This window comes from Sinohyriopsis cumingii, chromosome 7 (assembly GCF_028554795.1).
Source record: "Sinohyriopsis cumingii isolate HCF-2022 chromosome 7, ASM2855479v2, whole genome shotgun sequence".
NCBI classification, from domain to species: domain Eukaryota; kingdom Metazoa; phylum Mollusca; class Bivalvia; order Unionida; family Unionidae; genus Sinohyriopsis; species Sinohyriopsis cumingii.
The window spans coordinates 33,629,676-33,641,703 of NC_142967.1; the positions used below are offsets into that span (position 1 = coordinate 33,629,676).

A 12,028-nucleotide genomic window follows, 5' to 3' on the forward strand; every position below is an offset into this window, starting at 1 on the left:
GAACTTAAACTTTCCTTGCACTGCAATAAAAGTGTCTGAGAACATAGGTGTCGTATTTACTTTGAAATTGTGAATGGATAATAGATAATGTATTCGAATGTAGGAAGCAAGAAACGAGTTGTAATAAAGATTTGTTCTAGACTTGACATATTGGAAATTGTTTACATTATTTAACTCATGCCTTTTCCTTTATATAATCGATTTGCGCAATGAGCAGTCACTTAATTTAATATCTCCATGGCATATATAGGATTTGCGATTACCTGTTTCAATTACGACAATTATAATTGACCGATATATAATGAAGTGTAAATTGAGAAAGTCGCAATCGTTGGCAGGTAATGCTCAAAACACCGGTACTTCAGCTCTACAGTATTTTGTACATAAAAAGATTATAATCGTATTTACCTTCCGATACTGACAGATCATTGCCTAATGTATCCTTTGGCTTTTCCATCGTATATCAGCAACACCTTCGGAATGCATTGCAGGTGGTAACTAAGATTACGAAATGTAAAACAGGTTTAAAGTTCAATATGATTGCACAGGAATCATTTGTGCAATCAGTATACAGCAAATACGGGATCTGGTTTGCTTTATTGAAGTCAACATCACTAGGAAAAGAATCATTGACGTAGTGGGCAATACAAATTTGACAAAACTCACATTTGGTTCTCCAAAAGTGAGCCTGACGGGCGTTTTGATACTGTGCAAACAAACTGCAAGAAGTAATTCAGGCAAGTGGTTTTTGTTCTTTAATTCAGCAATAGAAAAATGTCTTAGTGACCATAGAATGCCTGCCAAACGTAATTTATTTTCAAGGTTTACAGTTTCAACAACAGTTTACAGAAGCCACGAAGGAATGAACAATAAAAATACACATAAATTATTCATGTGAAGTGTTTACACTGATAACAACTTTGTCTGACCTAATTTAAAAGTACACATGACAACTGCAATATAGTGGTATTTAATTAGCTAGTTTCACTCTCAAATCAACAGAAAATGAGATGGTCACAAAAAGAGTATCACCGGAGTGAATTTACACTGAATCTATCAGAGAATAACTATAGAAACATTTCTCAGTTACATTAGTTTGATTTTTACAACTATTTTACAACACGATTTTCGACAGGAAATAATTGCTCAAGATGAGAATGTACATTAACCACTTACATAACTCGAACAATGTAAATGCCGCTTAAATTAGTTTGGTTACTTTGATTTCTATATTATTTTAAAATGACTCACATTAAGCCATCGACAATAATTGTCAAATGGGTAAATCATAGATCTTTCTGACATTTGAGAAATTGTAAGCATATATTTGAATTGTGAATATCGGAATTTTTAAGTATTTTTTCAAGTAAGACCCCACCCCCATCTTTGGTATTAATCACATTTGGACTGACGAGGGGATGCGAGGTCTTGGCCGAGCGTGATGTTTTTGCACTTTATCTACGTCATCTAGGTACAGTTCTTAGTTTCAGCATACTAAATTGTACGAGCAATGATTCCTGAATAATTCTCAGGATACATTGTGGGATTCACACCCACCCAATTAGATCTAGGGATTTCCCCTCCTTCAGCCCCTGCAATAAAAAGAAATGATTATGGAGTAATATTCTTTCCTTCTCAAACCCAATTTTTCTCCAAGATATAAACCTATTGACCAGTCCTCTGTTCTGGGGAAAATGAACACAGAACAGACCTTTCCCCTGAATGTTCTACTCAGAGTCGCGTTTACCCGGGATAATTTTTTTTTTAATGTTAGGACCTACTTTTGCCCCAGGAAAAGTGGATCATAGATTATTTCCCCTCATATTCATATTATTGAGACATCATTATGCCAGTGATGTGCTGTGCAGTTTTGTAGATGTACTTAGAACATTCCTCCCCACCACGCACAAATCTCCATTCATAATCTATCTTCACAAATTTTTTTTCAAGTTAACAGGTTGAAACTTTTCAATGAAAATTTGAGGTAGTGGGGCGGTTAATGGTCACCTGAATAAACTTTCCCCCGGCTGAACGATTCTGTTCCTGGTGAAAACAGGCTCTAGAGCAGTTTTGCTCTCAGCTTGAAAACAGACTGTAGAGAAGAATTTACTGGGGAAAGTTTACTCATCTGATACTCAGTTCCACTGAGTCAATGACCGACCTCACAATGTTTGAGTCAATTAAGGACAGAATAACACAGCTGGCAAACCATTTGGTAAAGTATACGTTAGATAAGCAAACTTTTTAATCAACTCAAGTTTCACTTTCATTGAGGCATTTCATTACAACTAGCATACAATATCAAAATGAATTACATTTTGAACATTTCCTTTCTTAAATGAAATATATGTGTAAAACCTTGCAAACGAATATACAAAGACGCAGTGAGGCGTACACATTTGGTACCGTAAGATAATGTCTCGAGTGTCTGGAAACAAGGGAGTCACGAAAGAGATCATTTGTAAGCCGAGATGGAGAGGTATATTCATGTGTAAATTTAGTCCCAGAGGAGAATACCTAAATCTTCTGTACAGTAACGTTTAGTTTTAAAGAATAGTTGACTGCACAATGAAGTGATGAAAAATCGACAGAGACACTGAAATTTTGTATAAGCGTCGTGCAGGAAGCAACGTGTACAGAGATGCAATGACATCGAAGTATTTGAGAAAGGACAATGCGTAGATTTTACATTTGTTAAAAAACTGATACTTCACCAGTAGTCATCACCTAACGATTCAAATATATTAAATGATGAGTGTCAATTCGTTAAAAATGTTATTCATGAAACATTTTAATATGAAAACCCTTGCAGTTCTATACCACTATTACATAAAGAAAGATAAATGTGTGAAACATTATATTGCAAAGTAGACCTTATTCACTGTTATGCTCCTCCGGTTTTTCTAACAATGCATCATTAAAGACATCGAGTGTAAAACTTGAACTTTTAACAAATCATGCATTGTGTCTGATTATTGGTAGTTGAATAAGAGATGGTATAAGCATTATGCCATATATATATATATATATATATATATATATATATATATATATATATATATATATATATATATATATATATATATATATATATATGTGTGTGTGTGTGTGTGTGTGTGTGTGTGTGTGTGTGTGTGTGTATTGTAAGAAAAGGAAGATCGTGAGTACCTGGACAAAGATGGTTAGATAATAAATTACACTGACTTTCAAGTTTTTGAGCACATCAACACAAAAACAATCACATGCCAAAAACAACACAAAAAAACAACAACAAAACCCAAGCAAAATAAAAACATTCCATAAAATATCAAAGCAAAATTGGAAGAGATAGTGGTATTACACTGATGTAAAATACAGTTTTAGTGTGATTCCATCGAATGATAACAGCTTAGGATTATGGTGATGCCAAATCTATGCTTTGTATGATGATTGTATTGTTATGAACTGATGAAACCGCTATCATATGCATATTTTGAAATCGTTGAACCAAACTTGTAACATTTCCCACCAAAACAACTAAGGTTGTTTCTATCCCGCCCAATACCCTATAAAATTCAGCTTAAAAAAAAAAACAATTCCACACATCCCACAAACAGCATGAGCCTGTGCATCGCAAAACAATACGCATCCACCCTTTTACCCCCGTCATGGATTAAACAATTGCAAGGAACGGAAAAACAATACGATCATAAGTTTATCATGGAGTCAGAGATTCCAAAGAAGTTGAGCCAAGTATTCTTTGTCTGTGCAAACTGAAGTTTGATCCCATGTTACTTCGCATGCATGCAGTAGCAGTCATCTTGACTAATGGTGTCCCTACTTCGGTTTCACCACCTGTATTAAAAGTAATATGGGGGAAATAACTGGCTTTCACCACTTGTAATAAATGCCAAACATTATCTCCCTTAAATATCACAATGGTCTAATAGCTACCTACTTTTGCATTTGTTTGTAAGGCCCACAGAATGTATTTTATTAGTGGCTGATCTTCATGACGATGTCAAATATTAAAGTAAATTTTAAAAAATAGTTCTTAGATACTGTCCTTATAGAGAAAGTGGTTCATTACAACCCGATTTTCCTGTATTAACAAATGTTAAGGCTGTACAAAACCTGATACAGGTTGCAGTGGGTGTAGACATATTATTGCGCTTAAACCATTAAGTAATCATTAGATTTACTATAACTTTGGCATTGTACCTTAAGACCCTATAATCGCCATTTCTTACTAAACCAAGCCACCCACAATGTTTGGTTCTGGATCCTATTGGAAGACAACGGATATTCTGCAAAACCTATTTGGCTTAAATTTACAGTGACCTCGAGTTTTTGCCTTTGACCCCAGAATCAAAAGGCGCCTTTCTTACCTTAAGCACAAGTCCTACACAATCGTTGTTCAAGTTAAATATTCTAGAATTAAACATATGTGTCAAAATGTATTGTTAATGATCCCTTCATAAGGTGTGGCATATGTATGGATGATGTCCATTCGGCTCTCTCGTTATTTTGTTCGTACACAATAAGTTTCTACTATACACTGTTACCAAACAGTTTAGTAGCTTACGTCTGGGACAAGAAAACAAACATATACATTTCAGGCTTTAAAGGTCAAACGCAAAGGAACTAAAAGCAGGAAGACTGTATCTGTATCAAGAAGGAAGACTGTACCTGCACAACGAAGGAAGCCTGTACCTGCACAACGATGGAAGACTGTACCTGCACAAAGAAGGAAGACTGTATCTACACCAAAAAGGAAGACTATATCTACACTAAGAAGAAAGAGTGTTGTACATATAATTATATTGTTATAAAGGATATACAATATATCAATTTTAAAAAAAAGAATTATACAATTTTATATAGTGCATTGGCATTAAGGCCATTAGGATACAAAATATCTAACTTATGAATCCAATAAGTTTCTTTTATGAGTCTATTCATGTTACTATGCACAATATCTATTGGCATGAAAGAAAAATCGAGTAGAGAGTGATTATTGGTGTTAAAGTGTGTTGAAATATTAGAAGAAAACTGAGGATCTCTATAATTTTTTATATGAAAGCGATGATTATTCATTCTCCTAGAAACTTGTTGAAGTGTTTGTCCAACATATTGCATGCTACATTTTTTACAGGTTATCAAATAAATCACATCATTTGATATGCAGTTAGTGTTATCACATATTGAAAATACCTCATTTGTATTAGTACTACTGAAAGAAGTACTTTCTCTTATGTTTGCACATTGAAAGCACCAGTGTATGCTACATTTAGATGACAAAAATAGTCTTTTTTTATTTTCTGTCTGTTCAATTCTAATTAGAAATCTTATTTATCAAATAAAACCAGCATAAAATCATTTTACAAAAATAAACCAATTCTCACTTATAAAAGACCCAAGAATTTTTGGGGATTATTTTAAGATTAGATCCATAATACTGTAAGTACCTCTTAAGTTTTAATTTTATATCACTGATAATTAAATTATTTGTCAAGTTCTACAAAACTTGTTGTTTCTGCTGTTTTCTGTTTCTTAGGTTATGACCATAAAGTCGTAACAAGCTGTCAAGATTCTCACCAAGAAATGAAGTGCCGAACCCTCGATTCACGCAAATGCATCTGATAAGAACCTGATGTGAAAAATGGCTTCTCCCGACAAGAATGGAACACTGACAACTTCGGCTGCTTCAAAACCGTGAGGGTTGTTACAACTTTTTTGGGTACATACGTGGTTAGATTAAGCAGATCATTTACCCAGTATGTGCCCCATCTGAGATGGACAATTAGAACTACTTTGCAAGCATTGCCCATCATTTTGGCGATAAGTTTTGGTATTAAAACCGCTGGGAGAAATGGAGAGACATAGGACCATATCTCCTCCAAACTGATTGAAAGAATGTCAATTGCCTATACCTCTAGGTCCTGAAATAGAACGATGAGGATGAGCAGTTTTTTCTACCACCTCATTTTAAATATGTCTAACATCAGTTGGTCCAATAAAGTGTTAAGTCGATAAAAGATGGATGGAGCAGCCACTCGGTATGAAACAGTTTGTCTCTCATCGATACAGAATTGGTCAGGACACTGCGACTGCTTGGGATGTGTTGTACTTGTATGCAAATACGGTACTGGGCACATTAATGGAGGAACTCCCACACGCTGACGCAGAGCTCTATTGATTTCGTCTCCTCTTGTATGAAGAGGCAGTTGACCACGATGAAACTGTCCGATATTAGGAGCCGTCTTCTTTTGGATGTGCTCCAGCCTGGCGGACAAAGTTTCTGATGTATGAACTATGCAGATGATACATTTTAGAGGGATATGAACCAGGTTGATATGCATTATAAATTCTATATCAAGATGAACGATATGTTGAGATGAGACAAGGTCCAACTTTTCAACGCTGATTATCGAACTTACACTGAAAATGAAGTAGATAAGGTTATTCATATCGTAAACTAAAACCAAAATTACCGAGCGTTTTTGCAGAATATTGTTCAGTTATGCTATCGTCTCTGTGGCGGAGTACATTCTGAAGTGGGATAGGGCGCAGACCAACATCTTTGTAACGGCATAAGGGTTGAAGTTGAAGCCAAATGGAAGGATCCAGAATAGGTACACAACCCTGTGACAGCTGAAACCGTGATATTTACGGGATATGTATGAATAGGTATTTATAAATACACGATATATAGTTTGATATTGATAGTATATTCAAGTCACATAATCGACAAAATGACCTCGTCATCTCTGTCTTGAACTTAAATGCAGCAATGAAATGACTGCGCCTACTCATGTCTATGAGAGGTCTTAACTTCCCATCAGCTTCTACAGCCAGAAAATGTCAGGAATAAAAACCTGGAGGAAATATCCTGCTTTCGGATGACCTCTACCACCCCCTTGATGTATAAATGCTGCATCTTCATCTGTAACACATCTGAATTCGTGGGATCACTTGGCACGAAATGAGATGAAGGAAGTGGACGGGGTTGGATGAATGAGATTACTAATCATTGTTTAGGAATAGGTTGATCAAAGCCAAGCAAAACAGGAGTTTTTTCGCGACGACTGGAGGATTGCTTGCAGGCAGGAGAGATGGCAAGTCATTGCCGGTTGCTGGGAGACTTGGGGAGAAGAGACTTTGTTTTCTTTGCTCCTCCCAGCCTGCCAGCTAAAGTTAAAGACATATGGCTGCCTTTAATTCACCTGGCCACAAAAGGTTATTGATGTTGTTGAGAAGCACCTCCTGTAGTCCATGATCATACCTTTTCTGGTACAACCCCTGGCGACGTATCGAAATAGTAAGGTTGTGCAAGGAGAGCTGCAGTGGGAAGTCCTATTCTGCCTGCTTTCACACCTCCTCAATTTGGCCTCTGAAGCAAAAAAGAAGTGGAGGCAGGGAACAAAAAAAAGAGTGGAAGTGTTGCTGAATAGTGAGGTTTAAGAGAGACCACAAAAGGGCACCTCTCCTTATCAGATCAAGAATGCAAGAAACTGTTACAGCATTCACCATCATATGATGTTTCCCATGTGTGGCTGCTCCCTATCTTCTCAGCTAGATGAAATATCACAAAAGATTGAAGGTCAAGAAGAAAGACATTTGACAAGTGTGGCAGGAAACACTAGTCTATCCACCTTAAAATAGAGGGTAGCAAACATATTAACTACAGTAATGTATTTTTCTAGACTTGGCACATCTGAGTGGTAAGCATCAGTATGTGCCTTGTATCAGTTGGGTGTGAAAGTTGCAGGCAATTGACTCACTGAAAAGTAGGTTTTCAAATTCACAGGGCCATGAATCTTATTTGAGAGACATGTGATAATTTGGGAATTTCTAATGACTGAGTAAAATCTTGAAGGAAGGATGTTCATCATTTTTCATCAATGTCCACCGAGGCCTTGATCTTATACATGGCACTGACCACCAGCAGAGGAGGGCATTCAGACGTAGGCAAAATTTTGTAGATCTCTTTAACTGCACCCTTATAACTGAACTCCATACTTTCCATGGTTAGATTGGAATGTTCATAAAAGTCATTCCCCTTTGCCATCAAGGGGGTGAGGAGGGTTGTCGTCCTCCTACACACTGTGTCCAGAAATAAAACATTCCATATATCATATATATATATATGGTAGTAATGACAGTGGCAACCTACCTTACATATGTGTGATTTGGATTTTTAACATAGCTTTAACAATTTTTCAGTCATATTGCTATGATGTCTGCAGTGTGGCAGTTTATAGTGATGCCTAGCATTGGGGCATCATGTCACAAACATGTAGCAAGATGTTCCACCCAGTCACATTATGCTGACACCAGGCTGACCAGTCCAAACACTAACCTCTTAATGCTGAACACCAAGCGAGGCAGCTGTTAGCACCATTTTTGTAAGTCTTTTGTATGACTTGGCTGGGGATCGAACCCATGACCTCCCACATCTGAAGCGGATGCTTTAACCACTAGGCCACCAGAGCAGTCACCATATATATGCTAGCAGAGTGTACAATGTCATGTCTAGCACAGAGCATGATCTAACTGAGAGATGTTGTTCTGGGATGGTCGGTTCCACTCGGCCAAATGGCTTGATAGGTGGCACCATTTGTGATGTCAGTGTGCCATATGTTGGTGTCATGGATATGGTCAATCCTGCTAGTAGCTGGCTGGCCAGAGTTATCTGCTCAGCACAGCTTGCCATTGCTGTTGGAACAGTTGAGTAATGTCCAGCATGACACTCCAAAATAATAGAAGTTTCTGTCATGCACTGCATTCACAGAGAATACAAAAAAGGGCAATAACAAAAAAACTATGTGACACTAGCTGCATTCCTAACATTCTGCCATACAGTTCATAAGATGTTCTCATACACTGCATTTAGCTGCAAGTAACAAAGGACAGTAACTCTTATTCAACATTGCATATGTACAGTGATTTCTTGACAAATGCCATCTTCAGGTAATGACCATAACATTTACTAAGTTTCGTCGCAATCCATACTTAAATGCTGAAACAATTGTGTTCACAATATTATGTGCCAGACAGATGATTTATCTTTACAGCAGTGTGGGTATAATAAATACTTGTACCATGATTGCTGTATCTCCTCACTTATAGGTTGAGTCAAACTACAAACAATAAAGATCCTGATCTGCTGTAGCATAATATGCATGAAGATGAGGGTCTATCTTGTTTGTTCTACTGATTACACATAATAAACTGCACAGACCCTGATCTCCTGGTGCATTATGTGATGGCAGATCTGGATCTGTGTAGTTTGCAGTTGGACTCATAAGCAAATACACAGCATATTTTAAACATTTGCAAAACGTACGAGACATTTCACAAGATGGTAAATTATTAAATACAATTATAAAAACAAAAACTACTTATATCCTCCAAATTACATATTACTAAGCGGGACCCCGAGTGGCTGAGTGGTCTAAAGCAATCTCCATTACAGATCACTGCCATCTCATCTCTGTCTGTGTGGGTTTGAGTCTTGGATTTGGTCAATGTGGGTATGTGAGAAAGCTTGCCAGTAGCCTCTTGTGGGTCAGTGGTTCTTTCGGGGTTTTCCCAGGTTCTTCCTCCACCATTAATAGTGGCCGCCATGTATAGCCTATCGTGTGCTTAAACATGACGTTAAACCCCACAACTACATTGCTGTGACAATTAAAAGATCTTTATATCTGGAATGTTACAAAGAGGAGCAATAGCAAAGAAATTTACATTAAAAGCATCTACTAACCTTATTTTCTAATTTATTATGACTTTTTACAAATATATCCTCAAAACAGAGAAAAAGTCACTTAGGCAAAGTTATAAAGAGGGGAATATCTTGAGTTAAACGAACTCGAACTACACAAAGAAAGTTTAGCAACACCTGGATCCACTAAAAACATTATTGGCTGAGAATCAATCATTATATATATATATATATATATATATATATATATATATATATATATATATATATATATATATACCACATACATTGGGGATTTTCGATTCTGTCATATGATGATGTCTCTGGACCTATAAATGATGGTAATGTTAATCAAGCCATCCAAAAAAGAGAGAGAGAAAATTATATAGTCTTTAGAAATGTTAATTAAAGTAAAATAATGACTTAGATGAACTGTCAGTATAGTAAATATTTTAATTACCTCTTGTTGGTTCATCATTTCACATAGTTTCTATTCCATGCTAATTTCCATATGCCAGTATGTGAATGCCTGACAGTACAGGTTCAGTGTACTAGGACATAACTGTGTTTGCAGTGCACTCTTTCTTCATAAAAACCATATTTCATTTTTAAATCATGAGTGTCTTATACTGACTTAATCAATGTGAATAAAAATAGAAACTGAAAAAGAAAACAACTAACTCATCAATTTGCAAAAGTGATTGCAAACAAGAAGAAAAATCGTATAACTACATTTTGTAGTGGACACACTCGCAGGGATGTGAGGAGTTCATACACTCGGTCAACAGACCTGCCAACCCTGACAAGTCTGTCCCAGTAAGGCAGTTGATTTTGTTCCGTAAGATTGACCAGTTTTGAGTAAGGTGTAAGAAAATATCAATAACTGCTATTGTAAAGCTGGAAAATGTAATTAAAAGTCTGATGCATCGACGATAAACATTATGTTCAACTGAAACATTTGCAAAATATGCGTAGCCTTTATTTAACACTAGTACAATTGCACAAACTCTAGTTCCAAACCCTATGCAGTTCAATGGTTTGTTTCTATCTCTCAACGTGACATTATTCTTGGAAATTATTTTCCATTTCACAAGACAACGGCAATCATATCTCTCGCCAAGAGACATACTCAAATTGGCATGTGATTTCCAATAAACGTAATTGTGTCCTTTCCAGCTTTTATTCACAAGAATCTGAATATTCCTTTTCATTCTTCTGTGTTGATTATTAACACTTTTCTAGAAACTTATTTTCCCTTTCATCTTAAACATGCATCGCTTTCTGTACTCCATTAAAAAAAATTAACATTCAACTGTTTGATCATGCAGACACTTTGCATGAACAAATAGGTGCAGTTTAAAGTGTCTGGGGTGCTGCTGTAAAGTTAGTCTGGTTCCTGACTAATTTCACTATTTCTAAGATCAAACCCAGATCCAAATGAAATATGGATCAACCAATTATCAGGATTTTCGGCAACAATCATTTTTCTGTAGCTTTTGCTAGTATGCCGCAAGTCCGTATTTTAAGGGTAATTTTCGTAAGACTAACAGCAAAATCTTAAGAGTTGGCAGGTCTGCATAATGGTAGACAGACAGATCTATTAATAAGATCTCCATAAATGTAGAAAGATAAAGCTGATGGCCTGGCGAGATGAAAGGATCTTCCCGTATGACGTGACATTATTCTTGGAAATTATTTTCCATTTCACATGACAACGGCAATCATATCTCCTGCCACGAGACATACTGGACTTTATTTTTGTAGTCCAGGGCCTGTATGCTGTAGATTAACATGAAGTCCAGAACCTGCATGGCATATATCACCATGAAGTCCAGGGCCTGCATGTCATATAATACCATGAAGTCCAGGGCCTGCATGTCATATATTAACATGAAGTACAGGGCCTGCTTGTCATATAATACCATGAAGTCCAGGGCCTGCAGTTCATATATTAACATGAAGTCCATTGCCTGCACATCATGCCAAAGATCAAAGTATTGTTGAAAACTTTAATCAGAACCCAAATAAATATTTCCTGTCACAAACACCAGCGCTACCAGAAAAAATTACTTTTATGTCTCACTTCCCATTACTGTAGGCTATATAAAAGCAAGACACAAGTATTAAGTAAGGAACAAAAAGTACTGAAGAGATGATTTACAGTGTAAACTCTGGATTATATAAATGCTACAAAGTCAAAAGAAATGTTCCAAATGAATCCAACAACAACTTTCATTATAATGTTGAAAACTTTTGATGATTAAATATTAATTATACAACTGTAATCACTAACGTAATTTACTTCACACAAATACTGCTGTTTAT

At 36.3% G+C, this 12,028-nt stretch overlaps 1 long non-coding RNA gene across 1 annotated transcript; it reads right to left on the minus strand.

Annotated features, from left to right (window-relative positions):
• Positions 1-742: 742 nt before the first annotated feature.
• Positions 743-9,124, minus strand: LOC149794990 (uncharacterized). The gene is made up of 2 exons (XR_016422077.1): positions 4,669-9,124; positions 743-1,592 (listed from the first exon to the last, which is right to left on the minus strand). It is a non-coding gene; the product is annotated as an uncharacterized LOC149794990 (long non-coding RNA).
• Between the last annotated feature and the right edge of the window lie 2,904 nt (positions 9,125-12,028).